The sequence below is a fragment of the Pteropus vampyrus genome, unplaced genomic scaffold (assembly GCF_000151845.1).
Source record: "Pteropus vampyrus isolate Shadow unplaced genomic scaffold, Pvam_2.0 Scaffold54, whole genome shotgun sequence".
Taxonomy (NCBI): Eukaryota; Metazoa; Chordata; class Mammalia; order Chiroptera; family Pteropodidae; genus Pteropus; species Pteropus vampyrus.
This window is the reverse complement of record NW_011888835.1, coordinates 2,336,636-2,361,962: the sequence shown is the minus strand read 5'-3', so window position 1 is coordinate 2,361,962 and position 25,327 is coordinate 2,336,636. Positions and strand designations below refer to the sequence as shown.

The window sequence follows — 25,327 nt, the reverse complement described above, 5'->3', positions numbered from 1 at the left end:
TTAAAAACTTAATGATTTTAAATATTTTTATCTAATCTTTCTATTCATCTGCAATTAAAGTAAAATATGTATTTGGAAAAAGGAAATACAATTAACTTTGAATTATTCAATACATTAATTGAGACCGTCTCTCCAATTGCCACAAAAGCTTTTCTTAAAATTCGGGTGATGTTAAACTGATTTCAGCAAATGAAATAATTACATTACTAAAGCTTGCAATCTAGTAGAACTGTATATTTAAAAATGTGAAATTTGTGTAGGTAAGGAAGGAAATAAATACTCCATTATAAAAAAAAATGTAACTCTACATTTTTACTAATTTATTTATTTTCTGTTAAAGATCTTGATTATGTACTCACAGATACCCTGACAAAATACTTTAGATCTGCTTTTTTAAAAGAAATTATTTTATATTAGTTTTATGTACACAATACAATGATTAGACAGTTATATAATTTGTGAAGTGATACCCCAGATTACTCTAGCACCCATCCGGCACTACACGGTGCCATAACAATAATATTGATTATATTCCCTACGCTGTACACTAAATCCCCATGACTGTTTTGTAACTACTAATTTGTGCTTTATCCCTTCACCTTTTTCACGAAGCCCCTCAACCCACTTCCCTCTGGCAATCATTAGTTTGTTCTCTGTATTTGTAAGTCTGTTTTTAGTTTGTTCATTTCTTTTGTTCTTTAGATTCTAGATATAAGTGAAATCATATGGTATTTATCTTTCTCTGACTTATTTCACTCAGCATAATACCCTCTAGGTCCATCCATGTCATTGAAATTGATAAGATTTTATTTTTTTATGGCTGAGTAGTATTACATTATATATATACCACATCTATATTCAGTCATCCTTCGATGGACACTTAGGTTGCTTCCATATCTTGGCTATTGTGAATAGTGCTGCCATGAACATAGGGTTGCATAGATCTTTACAAACTAATGTTTGGGTTTTCTTTGGATAAATACCCAGAAGTGCAATTGTTAGGTCAAAAGGTAGTTCTGTTTTTAATTTTTCTGAGGAACCTCCAAACTTTTTTCCATGGTGGATGTACCAATTTGCAGTCCCACCAACAATGTACTAGAGTTTTCCTTTCTCGATATCCTCACCAAAATTTGTTGTTTTTCGATTTATCTATGATAGCAAATCTGATAGGTATGAGATGACATCACATTGTGGTTTTAATTTGCATTTTTCTGATGACTAGTGACCTTGAGCATCTTTTCATATGTCTATTGGCCACTATTTGTCCTTTTTGGAAAAATACCTATTCAGGTCTTCTGCCATTTTCTAATTGGATTGTTAGTTTTTATTGGTGTTAAGTATATGAGTTTTTTATAAATTTTGGATATGATATATCCTTGTCAGATATATCATAGGCAAATGTCTTCTCCCATTCAATAAGTTGTCTTTTCATTTTGTTGGTCTCCTTTGCTGTACAAAATTTTTTAATTTGATGTAGTCCCATTTGTTTATTTTTTTCTTTTGTTTCCCTTGCCCAAGGAGATATGAGGGAAAAAAAATTACTAATAGCAATGTTGGAGAGTTTACTGCCTATGTTTCCTTCTAGAATTTTACGGTTTCAGGTCTTACATTTAAGTCTTGAATACATTTTGTGTTGATTCTTGTGTATGGTGTAAGAAGGTGGTCCAGTTTCATTTTTTATCATGTATGCATCCAGTTTTTCCAGCACCATTTGTTGAAGAGACTGTCTTTACCTCATTCTATATTCTTGCCTCCTTTGTCATAGATTAAATGACCATATAGGCAAGGATTTATTTCAGGCTCTCTATTCTGTCCCATTGATCTATGTGTCTGTTTTTATGTCAATACCATGCTGTTTTGATTACTATAGCCTTGTAGCCTTGTAGTATAGTTTGATATCAGGTAGTGTGATACCACTAACTTTGTTCTTTCTCAAAATTGCCAGGGCTATTCAGGATCTTTTATGGTTTTAGAAAAAATTTTGGATTATTTGTTCTAGTTCTCTGAAAAAATGCCTTTGGTATTTTGATAGGGATTGCATTGAATCTATAGATTGCTTTTGGTAGGATGGCCATTTTAACAATGTTGATTCTTCCTATCCATGAGCACAGTATATGCTTCTATTTATTTGTATCTTCTCTAACCTCTTTATAAAAGACATAATTTTTCTAGAACAGGTCTTTTACCTCCTTGGTTAATTTGATTCCTAAGTATTTTACTGTTTTTGATGCAGTTGTAAATGGGATTCTTTTCTTAATTTCTCTTTCCAAAAGTTCATCATTGGTGTATAAATATGCCACTGACTTCTGAATATTAATTTTTATGTCCTGCTACTTTACTGAATTCTTTGATCATTTCTAACAGTCTTTTGGTGGAATCTTTAGGTATATATATAGCATGTCATCTGCAAATAATGACAGTTTTACTTCTTTTTTTCCAATTTGGATGTCTTTTATTTCTCTTACTTTTCTGGTTGCTGTGGCTAGGACTTCCAATACAATATTAAAGAGGAGTGATGAAAGTGGGCATTCTTGTCTTGTTCCTGTTCTTAAGGAAAACACTTTTAGCCTTTCCTCATTGAGTATGATGTTAGCTGTAGGTTTGTCATTTATAGCCTTTATAATATTGAAATATGTTTCCTCTACTCCTACTTTGCTGAGGTTTTTATCATGGATTTTGTTGAATGTTTTTTCTCCATCTGTTGATAAGATCATATGATTTTTATCTTTCAATATGTTAATGTAATGTATCACATTAATTTATCTGTACATATTAAGCTAATTTGGCACCCCAGTAATAAATCCTCCTTGATCATGGTGTTAGAAAGCCTTCCCTCCTCTTGAATTCTTTGGAACAGTTTGAGAATAATAGGTGTTAATTCTTCTTTGATTGTGTGGTCAAATTCACTTATGAAGCCATCTGGTCTAGGACTTCTGTTTTTTGGAAGATTTTTGGTTACTGATTTGATTTTTAGTCGTGATCGGTCAGTTCAGATTTTCTGTTTCTTCTCGACTTAGTTGTAGAAGATAGTATGTTTCCAGTAATTTATTAATTTCTTCCAGATTGTCCAATTTGTTGGCATTTAATTGCTCATAGTATTTTCTTATAGTCCTTTTTTTCTGTGGAGTCCGTACTTCTCTTTTATTTCCGATTTTATTTATTTAGGTTCTATATCTTTTTTCTTGATGTGTCTGGTTAAAGGTTTATCAATTTTATTTATCCTTTCAAAGAACCAGTTTTTGATTTTATTGATCTTTTGTATTTTCTAGACTCTATTTCATTTATTTTTGCTCTAATCTTTTATTATTTCTTTTTACTTACTTTGGATTTTGTTTGCTGTTCTTTTTCAAGTTCTGTTAAGTGTAATATTAAATCATTTTAGATTTTTTTGTTTCTTGAGGTAGGCCTGTATTGCTGTGAAATTACTTCTTACGGCTGCTTTCACTCTGTCCCATAAATTTTGGGTCATTGTGTTTTCATTTTCACTTGTCTCAGGGTATCTTTTGATTTCTTCCTCGATCTCATTGTTAACTCATTTATTGTTCAATAGCATGTTATTTAACCTCCAGATGTTTATGTCTTTTTCAGATTTTTTTCCTTATCATCGATTACTAGTTTCTTACCATTGTAGTCAGAGAAGAGGCTTGATATGATTTCAGTCTTCTTAAATTTATTGAAACTTGTTTTTTGGCCTAACGTGTAATTTATCTTGGAAAATGTCCCACATGCACTGGAGAAGAATGTATATCCTGCTACTTTAAATAAAATGATCTAAAAATGTAAATTAAATTCATCTGTGTCATTTAAGGCAGCTGTTTCCTTATTGATTTTTTGTCTGGAAGATCAGTCCATTGGTGTCAATGGGGTATGAAAGTTCCCTACTATGACTGTATTACTATTTACCTCTTCCTTTATGCTGATCAGTATTTTCCTTATATGTTTAAATGCTCCTTTATTGGGTGCATAAGTGTTTATTACAAGAGTCATATCCTCTTATTGGATATTCCTTTTATCATTATGCAATTCTTTCTTTGTCTCGTATTTTTGTCTTTGTTTTAAAGTCTATTTTGTCTATTGCTGTCTCCAACTTTTTTTCATTTTCATTTGTATGAAATATCTTTGTCCATGTCTTTACTTTGTGTGTGTCACTTGATCCAAAGTGGATTTTTCATAGACAACATATATATGGGTATTGTTTTCTTATCTATTCAGCTACTCCATGTCTTTTGATTGGTAAATTTCATCTATTTAAAGTGATTATTGATAAGTACATAGTTATCGTCATTTTATTATTCATATTTATGGTTTCTTTTTTTTCTCCTTCTTTTCATAGAAGTTCCCTAAACATTTCTTATAATTCTGGCTTGTTGGTGATGAATTGCTTTAGCTTTTTCCTGTCTGCGAATTATATGCACTGTGGGCTCTGGACATGTTTTTGTGTGGTTATATGTGTTCTCCTGTTGTATCTAAGCCTTGATTGCTGTTAGCACATCAGTGGCTGGGATTAAATCTCGGGAATACTGGCTGTGGGATTGGCCATGCCCACAGAGTATGAGCTGCTGTGTGGGGGCTAATCCCACAGAGTGAGATTTACCCCAGCGGTCTCCTGTACCTGTAGAGACCAACTTTTGTGCACTTGTAGGGCTAGTCAGATAGTGTTCTGTCATGATCTGATGTTGGCCTCCAGGTGTGTTGGTTCTGTGGCCCCTTGTAGGCCAAGGTCTGCCGCTGCCTTTGATTGCTCTGGGCTACCTGGTAGGAGCTACAAAGCGATCCTCGGATGGTTGCTCCCTATGCTGGATCTGGAGGCAAATGGGAGAGACCACACTGCAAGCCAAGGTCAGTTACCCCCACTACTGGCTTGGAACAGCTTAGCAAAAAGACCAGTGCACCTCAAGGCCTGAGGCTACTGCCAGCTGCCCTTAAGACTCCACAGCTGGAAAGGCCTTGAGGTGGTATGTGAGTTGGGTGGGGCAGGGACCCAGGAATCACCAAGATAAAGTGAGCAATTTCACCCAGCCAGTGCAGAGTCAGGTTTTGTGCCATTGCCGAATCTGTGGCTTCCTGTAGAAGACTCAAATCTCAGCAAAGCCAGCCACCATTCCTCAGGCATGCAGAGCCCTGCAATCTGCTCAGGAGACGCTGGATCTCAAGCTGGCACCAGTAGTCTACCATCAAAAGTCTCCACCAAAATGTGTGGGCCGTGTGAGCTGACGGCTGCTGTTTGCTCATGCATGCACAGTCCAGGGAAGGCACAGGATGGAGCTAGCTGCCTGGTAATGGGCCCACTGCAGGCAGTTTGTTAGTTGGGTGGGGCGGGGCTCCAGAGAGACATCAGATGGAGTGGGCCAGTCTCACTGGGCCAGTGCAACTTCAGGATTTTGGCTGTCTGTGGGGAGGGTTCAACATAGGCAAGGTGGTGCCGACCTGTAGACTGCCCTGGAGGGGGGACCAACAAAGGAGCAATGATGCTGTCCTGCCATCGCCCTGGCGCCATGGAACTCAGTCTTTTCCCCATATATCTTGTAAGCCTCCTAAGCTGCTGACCCTCCACCAGAGCCCAGAGTGAGTATCTGCAAGCAAGTGAGTCTGTGTGGGCTCTTTAAGGGGTCATCTGGGTTTTCAAGCTCTTTCTGTCTCATCCAGACAGCCAGAATCCCCACTGGTTTTTATAGTCAGATTTTGTAGGAACTTCTCTTCTCAGAACTGGAACCATGGACTAGGGAGCCTCTGTGTGAGGCTAGGCCTCCTTGTTCCTTCAAGGGGCCCTCTGCAGCCATACTCTCCCTCTTGGTGTTCAACTGCCATACGCAGGTGCAGGACCAGCCTGCTTCACATCACCGCCCCTCCTACCAGTCTCAAAGTGGCTTTTTCTTTATATCTTCAGATGTATGTGTTATGATCAGCTAGAATTCAGGTGGTTCTCCAACTTGTTTGTTTTATAATTTGGTTGTAATTTTAATGTGGTTGTGGAAGGAGGCGAACCTTGCTTATACCTAGCCTGCCATCTTGACCGTAACTCCTACCTAAATCCACTTTTAAATTAAAGATTTCCAATAACAGTGAAATGCCATTCATTGTAAATAATTATCACTATTCATGGTTTTTTTTTTAAAAAGACATTGATAAGTGGCTAAATATCTGTTGTTCTATAAAATTAATTTTAGTTTAGTGGCTGGAGAAAGTAAATGAAAACTTAAACATTTTAAGTTTTATGAAAGTAAATGAAAACTTAAACATTTTAATTGCTCTATATTGCTCTATATTTACTTTTATTGCCAATAAAAGTAAATATTGAGAAAATTATCTAATGGATTTTATAACTGTACAGTCTTTAAAAAAACCCTATTAACAGAAACTTATCTAAATTTCCAAAATAATCTATAAAAAGAGTGCAAACCAATATTCTTCAAATGTGCCTGACTTTGGGCCCCTGAACTAATCATCTGAGGCTGAGTTTTCTAATTCACGTAAGAATAATAATGCTTATCTCATAAGTTTTAGGATGTAACATGGTCACATGTACACAATACTTGGTATTAAGTAGATAGTTGGTGACCAGTGAACTATTATTATTATATGAATAAGGGTGAAATTGAAATCCTTTGAAAAAAATGGAAAAAGCATAAAGGACTTTTGAAATTTAACTTTCCACAAAATATATCGCTTTAGGTAAAAAACTAGTTAACACAATTAAACAATTGGCAGACTTTTTGTTAATGGAACACAGGTGTTTGACAGACTTGACTAACATAAATGAATTGTTTTGTATTGTGTAAACTAAGCTTGTGTGAGTGAAGTGACATAGAGTGTAGAGGTGTCAATATCTGTAAATTTACACTTTAAATACATACATGTTTTGAGAAAAAGAAAAAAGTAGAAAAAATTAACATGTAATTGGTGAACATAAATAGCTTCTAATTCTGAAGCACTTACCAATTAAACATTCTTCATGTTTATATCTTCTATTTTCTACTGTTTATCTCTCTTTTTCAACATTAGGAACAGTTTGTCAGAGAACTGCTCTTAACTACTGTTCAATTTCAGTTCTGCATAATGGTAATTCAGCAATAAACAGTTATTTTTGTTACCTTAAATTAGTGATATGTAATGTTTTGCCCTTAAATAGTTATTGTGTTTAATATCTGAATGCACTCATGTGAAAAAGTGCCTCAGGCTATTTTTTGTGAATGCCAAGTACATCTCCTTAAGAGAAACAGGCTATATCATATGAGTTGCTGGGAATTCTTAATGCAGATTTGCATGCAAAATTAGCAGTACATTTTTATATTTATTGTAATCGCTGGGAATATTAAAATTATAGAAACAATATGTAGCATACCAGAGTTTTAATAAATCTGCCTTATTAGTCCTTTAAAATATTTAGAAATTTGTACTACTGATCTGAGACTAAAATCCTACCCATTCAATAAAATTTCTTCGAGGGTTACTATATTGTGAATAGCATTAATCAATAAAATTAATCTCTTGATTGGTGATCTATAACTTATACTTACACAGCTTTCTGAGTGCCCAGATTGCACATTTGAAAATATTCTTTTAATGAATGAGGTCTTTCTTGGTGTGTCAAGGACCATGTTAAATGTTTTATATACGTGATCTCATTTAATCTTCACAAAAGCCATATGTTATGTCATTCCCATTTCCTAAGTAAATACTATAAGGTTCAGAAAGTGAGTTAATTTGTTCAAGGTCATACTGCTAGCAAATGCCACATGTGTTTGAAAGAAACTTTATACCATGTGTGGTACATGGTAAATGTTTAGTAGTTATTACTATTATCATGCTATCATTATTATTTAAATACATGTATTATTATGCTATAGAAAATAGAAAGCTTTTACTTATGTATTATTTGTTACAGTGAAATTCTACAATTTAATAAGTGTATGTTCCTGATTATTCTCTCAAGTACTGCATCTAAGGTCGCTTTGGAAAAGGTGATTTATATAAGCGAAGCAGTGAGGAGGAATGAAGGAAAACTGGAATGCATGCATTCCCATTTCAAAAGGACAATTTCCCCCTCTGTCTGTAGTCATTTTGCCCTATAGGAAGAGAGACTACTTTTAAAGTAGAACTTGAAATAAATCGTTTTATGTAAACTCATCTAATTTTCAAAGAAAACTCATCTAATTTTCAAAGAAAACTAATCTTAAAAATATTAACAAACTGGAGTCCAATAAACCACTATTTTAGGTCAAATTTGGCTTGCAGGTCGAATTTGCCACTTCAGTACCTTACCTAAAGTTCTCTTCCCTAGATAAATTTACCTCATGTTACCCATTCATTCCTTTATTCATTCATTCATTCACTCATTTTAAGATAGTCTCTTAAGGATCAGATATTAAACATATTTATCACCGATTATTTCTGAATCACACCTTCCCTTTCACTCAGGCAAATTTTAGTTTCATAAACACACACACACCACACACACACACACACACACACACACACTCTCTCTCTCGCACTCTCTCTCTCTCTCTCTGTACTGCCTTCTGTCTCTATACCTCTTTTACCTTAAATGTTTTTCTGCTCTCTTTTTGCTTGTCTTGCTCATTCTTTCAGACTCAGCACTAAGACCTTTCATTATAAAACATTTTCTGACCTCTGTGTAAAACATTTTTAATGTTTATAAAACATCTCTCTATAAAAAATTTTCTGACCTCATTTTATAAAACATATTCTAGCTCATGCCCCAGGAACAGGCTATCATTTTTTTTTTTCCAAATAAAGATGAGAATAAATGGTTTAGCAATTTGTTATTCTGAAGATGTTTTAGTTATGTATTCTTTGCTCCCCAAATATATTGTGGTTACCTTTCTGTCTCTAAATGTCTATAAAGATTAGAAGTTCAGTTCGGGATGATTATATAGTTTATTGTTCTAATCTGAGATAATTTTTTAAAGTAAAAGGAGAAACTATTAAAAATTAAGCTGGACATTAGGCATAAACAAGGACAGTCATGGCCAAATCAGGATGTATCCTTTTAATTGTCAGATTTTTATTCTCTTCTCTCTCTCCCCCGACCACAATGCCTATTCCTGTTTTGAACAAATAGCTGTGGTTTATTGGGTATCAAATAATGGATTTTAAAAAGTAACAGGTCAAGCAATAGTAGCAGAACAGTTTTCAACAACAGAATACAACCAAGAAATATATTTCGCTGAACTCGATGCAAAGTGAATTTAACTGAAATATAGGTCACATACCAATTTCATAATCATCATCAAGCCACTATCAGCAGCCTCATGCCTTCTATTTCATGATATATTCATTCTTTGTAGAGTCTGCTGCTATGCTTCTTGGTGTTATAGTCTTCAAGGCACTTTTGCTTAATCAGAGCTACTTAAGTCTGACATTGCCACCTCATGCTGTCCTATGTGCTGTCCTTGGTTCTCAGCAGTCAGCCTCTATATCCCTCTCTTAAATTGTAATCTGCCTGTCTTGTCCCAATTTAGTTCCACGGGAAGGACATCTTTGAGTATCATGCTGTCATTTGCCAACAGAGTAGTTGATTTTGACAGAGCATTTTCTGTGTTCTTCACTCTTTGACCTCTCTGTTAAGAATCTGCCCCTGCTGGTTCATTTAAAATACCAAGGCCCACAACTTATACTGTTGAAAATTCTCAAGGAAACGAATCCCTTAGCTATTTGAGAGGTTGATATCGCTCAGCCTCAAAGGACTGTGTGAAGCCCCTGCCTTTGCTCCCATCCTCATTATTACTGCCTGCATTGCTATGACAGTTGAATAGACAACTCACTTCATTATCGCTCCAGCCAGACTTTTCTCTACATTTCCACCTGACTGTTTTTAAAATACAAAACAGACATCACTCTTCTACTTAAAATTATTTAATGGTCACACAGTCATAAGTTCAAAACTTTGGAATTACATTTAAAGCCTTCACGATTTGCATACCAGCTACCTGCCAGCTTTTTCCATCATTATTCATTTGCACACATCCAGTCACCTAACACCTCAGAACAGTGTCCTTTCACATTCCTGCTTCTTTTGCAAACTCTCTTCCATGTTCCTGAAACACTTGTGTCCACATTCAAAAGCTATAAATTCTTAGTTATTTCCCAAGGCCCAGGTCAAACAATACTTGTAGTACTGATGAACTCCGAGGCAGAATTATCACTTCCCCATCTGTGCTGCTCTGGTACTATGTGCATGTTATCTTAGAGCAGCTATGTGTACCGGTTTGCCCTGGACAGTCCTGGTTTGTACCTGTTGTCCTGTCATCCTGACTGGTATGACATTTGGCAAAAACAAAATATCATTATTAATAGTTCTGTTAAAATAGCTAAGCATATTTATTAGCTCTCTACTCTGTATTTGATTTCACCTAGTAGTGTATAAGATATGTTTTCAGTGCTCAGAGTAATTATAACATGAAAAACAAAAACTGATAACTCATCTTTATTCTCAATCTTTTCCAGAATCTAGGTAATTCACACTTCCCTTCCAAGGGCAGCATACAGGTTGTTTGTAGATAATAATATGAACACCTAACCCATTGCAATCTTGGATGGTGGTAGGTGAAGCATTTGATGCTGTTGCCCTGCCAGCTATTTAGTATAACAGCACGTTGTCTCATAGTCCGTGCTGTGGTTTGAAAACGACATAAAGCTATCAAGCCATGAATTGGAAGAATTAATGGGAAATAGTGTTCTTGAAATTTACGAGGAAATAGAGATGCAGCAGATGTGCTATAGAGCTATAGAATATAGTCCGAATGTTCAAAGTCACAACTATTTTATCATAGAAATATTTTTAAGATTATTTTGCAACATTTATGGCAGCGGTGGAATTTTTAAAAGCACATGTTTAATGAAAAAGTACATACTAGATTTTTATTTCTTAATAAAGCTGATTCCCCCAAGATATCCAACAAGAAGGTCAGTTCAGCTAAAGAGGGTTGTCAAGAAAAGTCCACACAGTGATCAACAAGGATGTCAGACAAACTTATCCTTGCAAAAGTTTAAATTAAGCCCAAAAATATAGCAGGAAAGAACCTAGAATAAATTTTTATTATTATTTGTAAATCAAAGTATTTTAATACCTACAGAAACATATATTTTTTTTAAAAAAGGGAGTTCCACATGATTCATTTTGAATAAAACATATTTAGATAAGTTGTAAAAGAAATTTAGAGGAGAAATTGTGCTGATTGGCTATTTTTCTGAGCAACCAAAAAGTTAATATAATACTGCATTAAGTGAGACTTTATGCCTGTTTATCATGTTAACATTTTGTAGGTTATGGAGGGGGCACTTTTATATTCTAAAATATGAAACATAATTAAGTGGTGAACTGAAGACGTGATGATGTATTAACTTAATCTTCATCTTTTTAAAGTACCTGATATGTTAAATAAGTCTTGATTATTTTAAAGCACTTACCTTCTTAGCGAAAGTATTTCCTAAGTAAAAGTGCTCTCTGGTATTGGGTTTATCCCCGGCACCATAACATCACTGATAGTATTCAGCTAGTTTTTTTTTTTTTTTAATAACTTATTAATCTACTATGAAAAATAATATTTTGATTGATAATGTAGTGTGTATGATATTAATATAAGGAACATTGGGACATTAGACAGACAGTTTATTAGTATTTTAAAATATAAATATTTGATATTCTAGTTTTATGAAGAAATTGCCTACAAATTTTAAGATGATAAATTTTTGGAATAGCTGTTTGGATTAACTACATGGTTTTAGAATTTAGTACTTACATCATAAAAATTATGTATAAATTACTCATACTATCTGTGTACTTATCATCCAAAAAACCCAATAACATCTCATTAAAAATTTGCCGCATACTCAGCTTTATCTTGGAAGAGAGAGAAAGAGCTTCCCAGATGAGAAAAAGCTGAAGGAATTCATCACCATCAAACCAGGATTACAGAAATATTAAAAGGTCTTTAAGAAGAAGAAAAATAAAACAAAATACAAATAAGAAAACATCTCAAAGAAAAAAATTCTCACTGACAAAAGCAAACATATTAAAAAAGCAGTGGCCCAGATAACACTAAAGCTAGTATAAAAGTTAAAAGGTACAAGTAGGGAGAGCATGTGTAATTAAAACAGTAAAGTAAAGGATATACAACAAATACATATGCATAAAAGAAGTAAAAAAATAATGACACAAACAAACATAGAGGGAGTGGGTAAAAATGGTAATGATTTAAGAATGTATTTGAACTTAAGCGACCATCAATCGACTTAAAATAGACTGCTAAAAATATAGCTTGGTATATATGAAGCACATAGTAACCACAAACCAAAAATCTACAAGAGATATACAAAAAATAAAGAGAAAAGAATCCAAACACAACACTACAGAAAGTAATCAACATATAAAAGTAGAGAGAAAGAGAATAAAGAACAGAAAAGAACTACAGAAATAATCAGAAAACAATAAAATGGTAGTAATTACATACCTATCAAAAATTACTTTAAATGTAAATGGATTAAATGCTCCAATCAAAAAATGAATGGATAAATGAGATGTGATACGCATATATAATGGAATATTACTCAGCCATAGAAAAGAATAGAATTTTACCATTTGTGGCATGGATGGACGTAGAGGGTACTATGCTAAGTGAAATAAGTCAGACAGAAAAAGGCAAATACTGTATGATTTCACTTATATGTGGACACTAAAAAAACAAATGAACAAAGAAAATAGAAACAAACTCATAGATACAGAGAACAAACTGATGGTTACCAGATAGGTCATGGGTTGGAGGGCTGGGTGAAAAAGGTGAAAGGATTAAGAAGTACAAATTGGCAGTTACAAAATAGTCATGGGGCTGTAAAGTACAGCTTAGGGAATATAGTCAATAGTATTGTAATAACTATATGTGGTTTTTAGGTGGGTGCGAGGCTTATCAGGGGGATCACTTGTTAAGTTATATAAATGTCTAACCACTGTGCTGTGCAACTGAAATGAATATAATATTGAATGCAACTATAATTGAAAAAAAATTTTAATTTAAAATGAAACTGATGATGAAATGTGTCCATGTATCTTTGTGCACAGATATATGGCATGCCATATATTAACATATGTGGGGACCACGGTGGTCTTGTTAAGACAGAATCTGTTTAAAAAGCATGACTTTTCATTTAGAGCACATGAAAACTGCTAATTTTAGTATCTTATATTCTAAATTATCTTCTGCATATGTATGAAGAATGTAAATATGCCAGCTTCCTTAGCAGAATAATGTCACAAATAGTTAAATGAGTCAGATTTGTTTATCAGTCACATTAATTGCCCTAAGTGGAGAACAGTAACATAAATTGCCTCAAATATTTTAATTCCAGTAAAAGTTTCATTTACATCCATTTCACGAAATCAAAGCATCATCTTTGAAAGTTATTTCAAAGATGAAACACCTGATATTATAAATTCAGTTGAAATTTTAACATTTCAGTAATTTTAAATTTACTTAGACTTGTTTTATGGTCCAGCGTATGTTTTTTTAAAGTACTATGTGCATTTGAGAGGAATGTGCATTATTAGGTAGAGTGTTTTATACATATCAATTAAATACAGTTGGTTGATAGTGCCCTGCTTGAAATGCTTGAAATGTTTTATATCATTACTGGTTTTCTGTCTACTTTTTTTTATCAACTAATGAAAGAGAAGTGTTGAAATGGATAACTGCAGTTGTGGATTTGTCTTATTTTTTCTGTGCTATTATATTTTTGCTTTATTTTGAAGAGCTGTTTTTAAGTGCATATTTTTGAGGTGCTCTATTTTCTTAATGAGTTGACTCTTTCATTCCTATAAAATATCTCCCTTTTTCCATGGTTATTTTCCTTGTCTTGAAGTTTACTTTGTCTAATATAAATATCTTATGGTTATTCTCTGTATGGTATACCATTTAGCAACCTTTTAACCCATTACATTTAACTCATCACGTCTTTACAGTTAAAATAGTTTTCTAGTAGAAGAAAACAGATGATTGAGCCTTGGTTTTTTATACAATCTAAAATTATTTGCCTTTTAATTATAGTATTTTAAATTATTAGATCATTTATATTTAAAGTAATTATTTCTATGGTTGAACTTGTCTAACTTATTACTATTTATTTTCCATTGGACCCACCTGTTTATTATTCCTTTTTCCATCATCATTTTTTTTCTCCTCTCATATGATATAAGAAACTTACAGTAGTATATTTCTATTTCCCCTTTTGTCTTTCAGACTATTGTTTTCATTTATCTCACTTCTATATATGTTAACACCAAAATACATTAAAAAAAAAAACTGTCAGCAGACAATTATCTTTTAAATCTTTATTTTTTTAACAGGAGAGAATAACCAAATTTAGCTGTGTACATATGTATGGATAATGTACAAAAATATGGAACCCGAGGACAAATTGGGCATTTGAGCCTATATGACTTTTTTCCCTCTTTTTACAATTGAAGTTGGTATTCAAGATTATATTAGTTTTAGATGTACAAGACAGTGATTATACATTTATATAACTTACAAAGTTATCAACTTGATAAGCCTAGTACCCATCTGACACCATATATAGTTATTACAATATTATTGACTGTATTCTGTATGGTGTACTTTACATCCTCGTGACTTTTTTAATAACTGCCAATGTGTACTTCTTAATCCCTTCACCTTTTTCACCCTTTTAAATCTTTTAAAAATTAGACAAATGTCACATTAAAATTTTAATATTAAATATAAATTTATTTGTTTTGTGATCATAAAACACATATAAATTTTGGTGACACAGAACCTCATGATAAAAACAAAGCTTTTCTAAAATTAAGAAATAAAAATGCACTGATATTTGTTTGTGGTGCACTAATAATTCATAACTGTGACCAAGCAAAATCTATCCACCACAATAAAACATTGTTAAAATTTACAAATATTTTATATACAGTGATATTATTAAATTACATTTTGTGTTTGACAGAGTAATACTGATTTAAAAAATGAATAAATAAAATGTAGTATGTCAGTTTTATTTTCTCTTTTTGATCCTCTTTGTCATTCAGACTTAGAAAAGTTTCTTACTCTGAAGCATTCTTTTGCAAAATCAACCAAAATGACCTACTATAGTGTTAAAATTTTTTGAACATAAAACTTTTAAATCTGGTTAATTTTCATTAAAATCAGTTGAAAGTCTTTGATTAAAATATTCAGTTACTGGAATGCTAAAGATCTTCAGCTTTTGAAAATTTTGGTGAACTGCAATTACTGAAAACAAAGTTTGGAAACAGAAAGACATTAATATGTTATCTGTATAGAAGTATAAAAGCTCAAACACTGTACAAAATGGAAATTTGAAACTATCATTGTGGTTTAATATGACTTCTGAGAAAGAAGGATCTTTTAATGACATTCTTATTTTTAATAGGATTAAATTTATTTTTATACTAAATGCAATAAAATTGAGACCTCATACAATTATAAGCTTGTGAGTGAAATATTCAAAAATCACAATTTAAAACAACCTTTGACAAGTTTTATATTATAAAAGTTTTTGTCAAAGAAAAATATTCTGAAAAGAAGTAAACATTCAAGTTTGTGAAAATATTTAAGCTGAAGTATATACACATTGCCGTTGAAAAAATCAAATTTAAATTTTCTTTCACTTAAAAAATTAGACCTAAATTTACCAGATACCTCATCATCTATAATGTAAAACCTTTTTCTATTAAAAAGAGTATGTTCTGGGGAGACATCAGTTGAACATGCTAACAATTTAAAATATCTTAAAAACACCTTTAACAATGCTAATAAAAGACTACATTGAAAAAATTCTTTAGAAAAAATGGACTAAAAAGACAGTAAATATGACTAAGATATCAATTAAAGAATGTGCATATGTACCATGAATTATTATTTTGCTTGCATTATTTTTAATGGTTAGATAATTCATATAAAATTTGTTTCTTTGTATGCAGGTCTATGGCATTTTCTTTAGAAATTATTTGATTTTTAAAATAGTTTTTGTATAGATTACTTTGAAATGTTCATCAATACAGTATTATCAATTTTGTTAGTCAATTCATGTTAATTACATAATTCAGATTATTCTTCCTTTCTTGTTTTATTCCCAGAATTTTTTTCAGTTTGAATGGCAAAAAATCACCTGATTTTAATACCCGTTTTATTAAATTAAATCCATGTGCACATCTGTCCCTCTTAGATAATGCTCCTTTGAAGGTTAGCATGTTAGCCTCTTGATATCTGTATCCCTAAAACGTGGCCTTGCAGCTGGTACTTAGTACTTAGTAAATGTTAAATGAATCTGATTGAATAGAAGAAAAATTAATGTTAAATTAAAAGTACACTGACATTGTGGTTTTTCTCTGCTTTGGCTCATTATCGTGATCTCCAAATATTAGAATTCTATCTCAAATTATATTTTATATATATTATGTTTTGTAACCTTTAGATATAAAATCAGTTTCTTGAATAGGTAACTTTAACAATCTTCAACCTTACGTGCCTTTTGATTTCACAAAAATCATATCAGTGATTTTATTCCTACCTGAGTCTGCATATTGGAACAATAATAAACGAAAGTAGGGAAGTATTTTCTCTTATTAAAATACATCTCCACTATGAAGCATAATACCTGGCTTATTGTGGGTACATAACAATTATCTGGGAAAGCAAATGAATAAATACGTAGTTTTGAAAGAGATTTCTATATATTTGGAAGTACTTGACAAAACTGACTTTGAGGATTCTTTTGCTTCCCATGCATTAAGCAGCTTTGTTTCCCTCCTGAGTTGATGGGAATGACTCTATCATGCTACCATCTACTTTAACCTGACTTGCCATGTCATTAGGTGTATCCTTAGAAACATAGTGAAATTCTAAAGATAGCCACATTACTGAGTAGCTGGGATACTATAGGCCTAATAATGTTGTCGAACATTCTTTATAAAATTGATGGATCTCGTACAAAGCAAGGGCTCAGTCAAAGTTAAAATTCTCCAGGGTGAAATCCACCTCTAGGTTACCATCTGCATTTCAAATATTTTCTGATTGATTTGACTCTGGATGGAATTTCCTTCCAGGTTAAATATTCCCATTACCCAACTTGATTTCTGTATAGTGAAGTGGAGAATATAGGGTCATTTCTTAGTCAGTACAAGAACATAATGCAATAAAACTGGAAAAGAGGAATGTAAGGGCTTGTGAATATCAAATTTGGATGACGATCTTTTTGAAGTCTCCTGATATTGCAAAAAAATATATAAAACTATTAGGTGAATAGGAAGATCTACTGGTCTTTAAAGATTCATTTCAGAATTTATATTTTCTTAAAATTATGCAATATAGTTGTTAGACTAGAACTTTAAGATTGTATCTGATACTAAATCAGGCAAGTAACATATTACTATACCAGTTTTATAGATCAGGTGGCTAAAATTCAGGGAATTTATACAAACTGATCAATCTCCTTTTCTTACTAAGTAGAGACTAAAATCTAGTCTCTCCTGCTTTTGATGACATTATTTATTTAACTGTAAGAGATCGAAGAATTTTCTTTTTTGAAAGTTCTTGAGATAAATAAATTTATATCAAAGAGTCAAATTTCTGAACAGAAAAGATCCACAAGAACTTAATGAGTGATTTTAATGTATTATTTCTTATACAAAGTAAGGTTATGAGAAAACTGAAATGTTAATTTGCCCAAGATTACCAAAATTTAGGCATTATCTCTGAAAAATAACTCAAGCTATCATCTCTAGTTGAGTTGAAAGCTGTACAAGCACTAGTTAGGATGGTAAAATCTATATTAGGTAAAGTGTACATTTCTGATTAAATTACACCCTAAATTAGATGAAAACAAATATAAAATTAGAAGTTAGAAGTATATTTACAATGTCAGTGAGTTGTAACAGTAGCGAAAACTCTGTACTATTTAGTACTGTTTTGTTCTGAAAACATCTTCAAGTTGTCCAGATAAATTAAAGCAAATTAAAATGTAATCTAAGTGTCGTGTTACTGCATACTTGGAATAAATGTTCACGAGTGTCAAAAAAATATTGAATTGTAGATAAATCTTCAGTATACACTGCAATGACTAATTATAGTTTTGTTCATTCATTCATTTCACAAATGTTTATTTAAGGAGCTATTTTTAATTATGGAAGAGTCTTTATTATTTTACATTTTAAGACAATTTATTTGTAGTCTATAGAAAAGCTCGATTTGATAAAGTCATGTTACTTAACAATAAATGTAATTAACTCTTTCAGTGGATTTATAGTATTGGTGAAGATTGAGGGCATTGTAAAAAAATTCTAAGCAACATTAATGTAAGCTATCACAACTAAAGCGTAAATTCTTTTTTATTGCATGCTGAGAGATGCAGTTATATGTAATTAGCATCAGAGCAATGTATCTTGTAAACTTGTTCCTAGTGTATACAATAAATAGTTATGAAATTATATTACTTCTACATGTCTATTTTTTTCACCTTCTGGGTCATGCACCAATATTGTTAAGAAATAAGAAAAAATTACTATGGATACGTTGTTTCTAGTGGAATAGAAAATGTTCCATTTTGAAAGCAAAAATTTGTCATTACAAATTTATTTCAAACCTATTATAATAACCACATACAAAAACTCATTTTGTCAGAAGTAAATGCTACCATACAAGGTAAAAATCAGTGGAACAAAAAATAAAAATTAGCAGATTTATATTTTTGCTGATGCTCAATTGATTTCTCATGTTGGCAAGTTTTAGCTTTTATGGTGAATTTATTTCTAACAAAAGTATTTGTATCTACGTGTCATATTAAATGAAAAGTAAATTTGCAGTGAGAATTTTTTGCTTTCAAAATGTAACTGTATTTTATTTATTTAATTTTATTGGCATGAACTGCATAGGAAAAGTTTGTATACACAAGTGAGATTGCAATCTCGTTTTCTTTCTAAAAATCAGAATATTAAAGATTTTATAATTTTGCAAGTGTTTTGAACATGTTAAGGTGAGGGGCCTACGTGATATCCGAGTAAAGTTAAGAAAACTGTTGAGCACAATGGTCTGGCACTCAGAAGAGATGGTAAGGGTGAATATATAAATTTAGGAGGGATTATGCTAAAAAGAATACTTAAAACCATGGGATAAGATAACATTATTCAGGGAGAAATTGTAGAAAGGAGCAAGAACATTAGGACTAATCTTTGAGATACTCCAGCCCTTAGTTATTAGGTTAAAAACATAGAAACATTTGTCTTTATCTGTCTGACTTCCTCCATTCAGCATAAATGCCATATGATTTCACTTACATGTGGAATCTAAAAAACAAAACAAACAGAAAAAACTCATACATACAGAGAACATTTTGATGGTTGTCAGAGAAGGGGGTTGGAAAAGTGGAAGGGATTAGGAACTACAAATTAGTACACCTGCAACTAATATAATATTGTATGCCAACTCTAACTGAAAAATAAAACAAATTAAAAAAAAGTACAAATTAGTAGTTATAAAATAGTCATGGGGATATAAAGTATAGTGTAAAGAATATAGTCAATAATATTATAATAACTATGGTGTCAGGCATTAGATTTATTAGGGTGATCACTTAGTTATATAAATGTCTACCCACTATGTTGTGCATCTGAAACATATATTGTATGCTAACTATAATTGAAATATTTAAAAAAAATATTTTATACAAAGGTAGAGACAGCAAAAATACTGAAAAGTGGCAGCAAATGAGCTAGAAAGAAAACCAACAGAGTCTGATGACTGGTAGGCCAAGAAAAAATGTGCTTAAAGAGGAAGGAATGATCAGTTGTGATGAATGTTGCTAAGAAGTTTCTGAAAAAAGAAGACAGAAAGTTTACCATTGGATTTGGCAGCCTACATTTAACTAGAGCAATTTAGTGACTATATCAGAAGAAAGACTGATGATGAAACTGGAGACAGTTGTACAAATATCTCCGAAAGGGAGACATTTAATAGGGTTCCTATTAAAAAAAAAGAGAGAGAAATGGAAAAAAAAAAAAATAGTTGGAAGAGAATGAAGGTATTACTGAGGGTTCTGTTTGTTTATTTAAGATGGAAAATATAAAACATATTTGTATGATATTGGGAATGGCCCAATACAGAAGGAGGAACTGATGATTCTGAAGAAAGGAGAAATGCTTACAAATGAAGTCCCTGAGAAATAAAGAGGTTTTAATACCATCAGCGCAAAAACTAGAGTTGACCTTATGTAGAGCAAGAGTGCCTTCTCCAGGGCAGCAGGAGAGGAAGCAGGGAATAAGGGTGCAGACACCAATGGGCTGATAGATTTGGTAGTGGTAAAATGATGGCAGGCTTGTCTTACTGCTTATGTTTTAATGAACTGTAAGGAAAGAAATCAGACAAGAAAAGAGGACAGGAAAAAGAGAAGGAAAATGAAAAATCAATTGGAGTGGAATATCCTTGGTATTGTAATTACTTAAAGAATATCATTTGGCATATATCTGGCTAACATTGGCCTATATAATTCTGATTTTATTTTTACTATTTCTAGTAATACCTACAAAAATAACCTTTACTCTTGTTTGTTTCCCTTTATGGTGAAATATCAGCAGCAAGAAAATTTTTTAGTGTAATGAAGGGTTATAAACTGCTCAATATCTCCTGCTTTTTCATTTTAATCTAGGTCTAATTTTTTTTTTTTTTGGTTAATTTTTTCACAATAAACACTATCAAAGTCTCATTCGTAGGGTATGACTTTGTTTTGTTTTACCTGGTAATGGGATAGGTTTGTGATGAGATACTGTACTGTCGTGGATAAGAGCCCTGCTATTTCTTGAGTTCAGATCCCTGCTCTGCTAAGAGCAAGCACTTAACAACCCTGAGGCTGATTTTACCCATTCAAAAATGGTGATGGTAATAATACTTCATAAGAATTTTGTATTTAATCTTAATAATGTAAGCAGCCTCTAGACAAGTGTTTTGTATACTATATACTCTCCTTAGAGACAATAATCATGGTTTTTATAATTATTGGTAGATATTCTAAAGTAACTGCCCTTCATGTTGAACAACTATATCTCTTTCTTAGACACATAGACTTTATTCAGTTTGACACAATATATATCAATGGAAATCCTGTGGATAAGACTATACTATTGCTATCTGTGTATCTTTTTTTCTTTTAGTAAAAATTAAAGTTAAATGTTGTAAATGTATAGGTCTTTGAACTAATCTAATCAGAATGATAGTTGCTCTTGATTTTAAAATGACATTTAAAGATTAATAGCATATTTTAGAAATTTCAATTTAATCCTATCATTTGAGTTTTACATTATTGAGTTTAAGTAATCATATCATTTAAATTTATTTGGCCACACTTTAAGCACTTTTTATTGCAAAATGTCTATCACTTTAACTTAAATATGTCCCTTGGATATGATTTCATGTCTTCATTCCCACTTTAACTGCCCTCTGTTTAAAGCCTCAGTTTTCTCATAGTAAAACTATGAATAATAATAGTACCCTAACTTTTTGTGAATCAAATGAAGTCTCATAGTACAGTGTTTTTTTCCGATAGTTATATGCCCAATAAATATCATATATTAACAATATTAGCTATTTACATGCTCTTCTATTACATATACTTTTCCCTCAAGATTTCTACTGAATAATCAGCTGGTATAAGTAATACAAGCTACAGCTGTGTAAGGGACTTGATAATTCCTATTCTAGATTAATCAAAATATAAATGGCCAGTCCTTTTGAGAGGAAGAAAAGAAAAAAGGGAAGTCATTGTTGATTGTCAACTTCATAAAGTTTTGTAAGTTAAATCCAGGCTATATTTGGAGGTTATAGCATATAAATCTATTATATACATTTTCCAGAAGATTCTTTTCATGTTATTATTACAGGGTTAAGACACTTTATCTTTGTTGGAATATCTGCTTATTTTACATATTTACATGTTAGAAAAAATCAAGAATGAATGGCGGACTTAAACCTGGTAGAATATAGATATTCATTTCATCAAATTTAAAGCAATTTAAACTAAAGAAATTAAGAAAATAAATAAAAAGTACCCATGTTAACACATTGATGATAAATATGTTATTTTATGACATGTACTTTTTATTATTACATGATTAAAATGGTTGATAAGTTAAAATGATTAATTATAAAAAAAATATTTTTATAGAAAAACCCTATCTTATTCCAGAACAGGAGAGAACAGAGGATTAAATAGCTACTTTAAAACATATATAGCAAGAAAAATAAAATGTAAATAAGAATTATATTTTTTGAGAATTGTATGTTCCACAAAAGTGAAAAATAAATTAAAATTATTACTTTATTTTTACAGATGTGACTAATACTTTATTAAATCCTAACATTATATAATTGCTTTTTTAATCATCCCAATCAGGTGCAATTGTTTTACTTCTAATTCCCAAGGAGATATAGCATGGCTGTTTAAAAGGTTTTCTTCAATGGCTACAGTTTCTATTTGATAAAATTAATGCTAAAATTATTATAATTTTGTCTCCCCTCAAACACAGAGTATAACCATTATGGAGATCAATCTTTCAATAAGAAAAGAAAGTAAGGCAATAGTATTCACACCAAGTAATTGTTCCTGTGTATATTTAACTAATTGCTTTTAGAACTCAAGTAATTGCAAGAGGAAAATACTTCTTTGGTCTTTCATTAAACCCCATCATTCTTTATTGTGCTTTAAAATCTTACTCCTAATTTGTTTATTAATTAAGAGAAAAGGAGCAATAGGGGTTTACCACCTCTCTTTTCTTCAGACCCAAAGGCAAATGCATATTTTCACGTGTATTACCTGTCATTTCACATATTATACATTAGCTTATTTTAGCTACTTGGTTCCACACAGTAAATCTGACAAGAGAGCAAAAACATGTTTTTCCCCTCAAATTCAGCCAAGACACAATTATACTGACTGCTTTAATTTCCATGTTTTTGTACATTTTTACTTTTGAGAATGTTATTCTTAAGCTTCAAGCTCTTTGGGGACACAGAGCCCAGCACGTTGGAAGGCCCTCCTACCTCCCCCAAAATGAAGTTTTCTCATAGTCTTTTATGCTGTTGCTGTTTTTTCAATTTAAAAGCTATAGCATGTCTTACATTTATGTTACATCTTTCTAACAAAAACATCTTAAATGTAAATCTAGGAAGAACATCACTCTCCACTTATAAATCGATAAACAAATCTATAGATCAGTTTTAGTTTTGGTGGAAACCATCCCAGAGCACTTCAAGGAAAACTTAATAACTGAATTTATCACAAAAACATTTTACAAAAAGTCTTTATCAATATTGGAAGATTCTAATTGCCCAGATCCTGTGATGCGTAATAGATGCTCTGAAAGGAACAAAGATGGGTATTATGGAACAAAATCACTTGGAAATTGGAATCGAGTTCTTACCTCACTTCCCTTGATATTCTCCAGAATGACTTAGATTTTTATTTTCTTAACAATTAAAAAGAACTCTCTCAAAAATATATTACTCATATGAAAGTTGTTCTAAATAGTTTTTAAGGTGGATTCAGATTTATGCCAGCTGTGGCTTTCTATTTATGAATATAATCTCTAGCTTTTTCATAATTTCTTAATGGGCTTTATTATCTTATTTTACTTAACAGAGGAGAGAAATTGCATTTCTGGGACAGTCACAGGTGGGAAAAAACAGTCTAGTGTAATATTTAAGAATTTGGGTTCTGAAATCAGGCAGACTTAGTTTCAGATATTGGTTCTATACTCTTTAGTTTTTGTAATATTGGACAGGTTAATCTTCCTAAATCTAATTTTCTCACCTGTAAAATAAGATTAGTAATGACACTTGACTCATAGGATTATTAAGAGAATTAAAGGAACTACGCATGTAAAGTCCCTATCCCAGTCCATTGCTTAGAAACACTAGTTTATCAGTAAAATGAAGCAAAACTGTAAGACTTCTGATTATATATATATAATGATACATAAATTTTGTTTTATTTAAATGATTGGCAAGATGATGTTTGCAGTCCACACTTTTAATCCTTTTAAAAATGTAACCCTTTAAAAATAAACCCTTTGAAAAAATAAACATTTTTACACTTTCAAAATGTAAGTAAAATATATATGTATGTATATGTGTATCTCTATATATCATATATGTGATCGGATTTTGTTATTGTTACTGCTTTTATATAGTGATAGCTTATTTATACATACCACCAATATTCATTTTTTCTAAGTTTTTAAATTGATATGGTCCTCTTTATTGTCACATAACCTTGATAGTCAGAATATGACGATATTATGTGTAGATTCTCTGGTTTCTTTGTTGTTATGTGTATTAGATAGATGAGCTAGAACAAATTTGCTGGATGGATTAAGAGATTGATTAATTCATTGATTAATCTCTCTCTCTCTCTCATTACCTATTTATCATCTATATACCTACCTACCTACAATATCCTACCTACCTACTAAGGATGTAAACAATTCAATCTGTTAATCAGTACTACCATTATACAAAACAATTTGATGTCTGTTAAGTTCTACTAGTGTCTGTTCGTTTCTTCTTTATATTCCTACAACCTAGCACAATGCCTGGAATATATTAAGTTAGTAAATGAATGAAAGGGTGAATATCAGTTATGTGTCTGTAATCCTGCAATTTGTGTCATTATTGTAATATACAATTTAAAAAATAATGTGTACAAGTGCTGAATCCTACATTTATAAATATAGTTTAATAACAGCTTAAATGGATATTTAATAGCTTCTTTGTCTTGATATCTAATCGGCATATGCTTTAGGATAAATCTATTTTTGTGATAATTCAAAGTAATATTTTGTTTCATTAACCTGAATTATTCAAGTTAACTATTATTAAATATGCCATATACTATGTATAGAAGAATGGTTACTTTCCTTAACTCTCATACTATTCTCCTCTGATGATATTTTTTAACTTTTTGTTTTTAAATAATTTTAGATTTACATACAATTGTAAGAAATAATAAAGACAGAGTCTATATACACTTCACCCAGTTTTCCTCAATGATAACTTCTTGCATAACTATAACATATCACAACCAGAAAATAGACATCAATACAATCCACTGATCTTATTCAGATTTTACAAGCTTTATGTATACTCATTTGAGTGTTTATTTATCTCTGTAGTTTTGTATGACCACCACCACTGCAGTCAAGATATAGTACAATTCCATCACAAGGATCCCCCATGTTACTCTTTTGTAGCCATAGTCACCTCCTTCCATCCCTTCCCCC

At 31.7% G+C, this 25,327-nt stretch overlaps 1 protein-coding gene across 1 annotated transcript in view; it reads left to right on the top strand.

Annotated features, from left to right (window-relative positions):
* Window positions 1–25,327, top strand: part of CSMD3 (CUB and Sushi multiple domains 3) — a 1,080,109-nt gene that overhangs the window by 794,214 nt on the left and 260,568 nt on the right. The window lies entirely within an intron of this gene.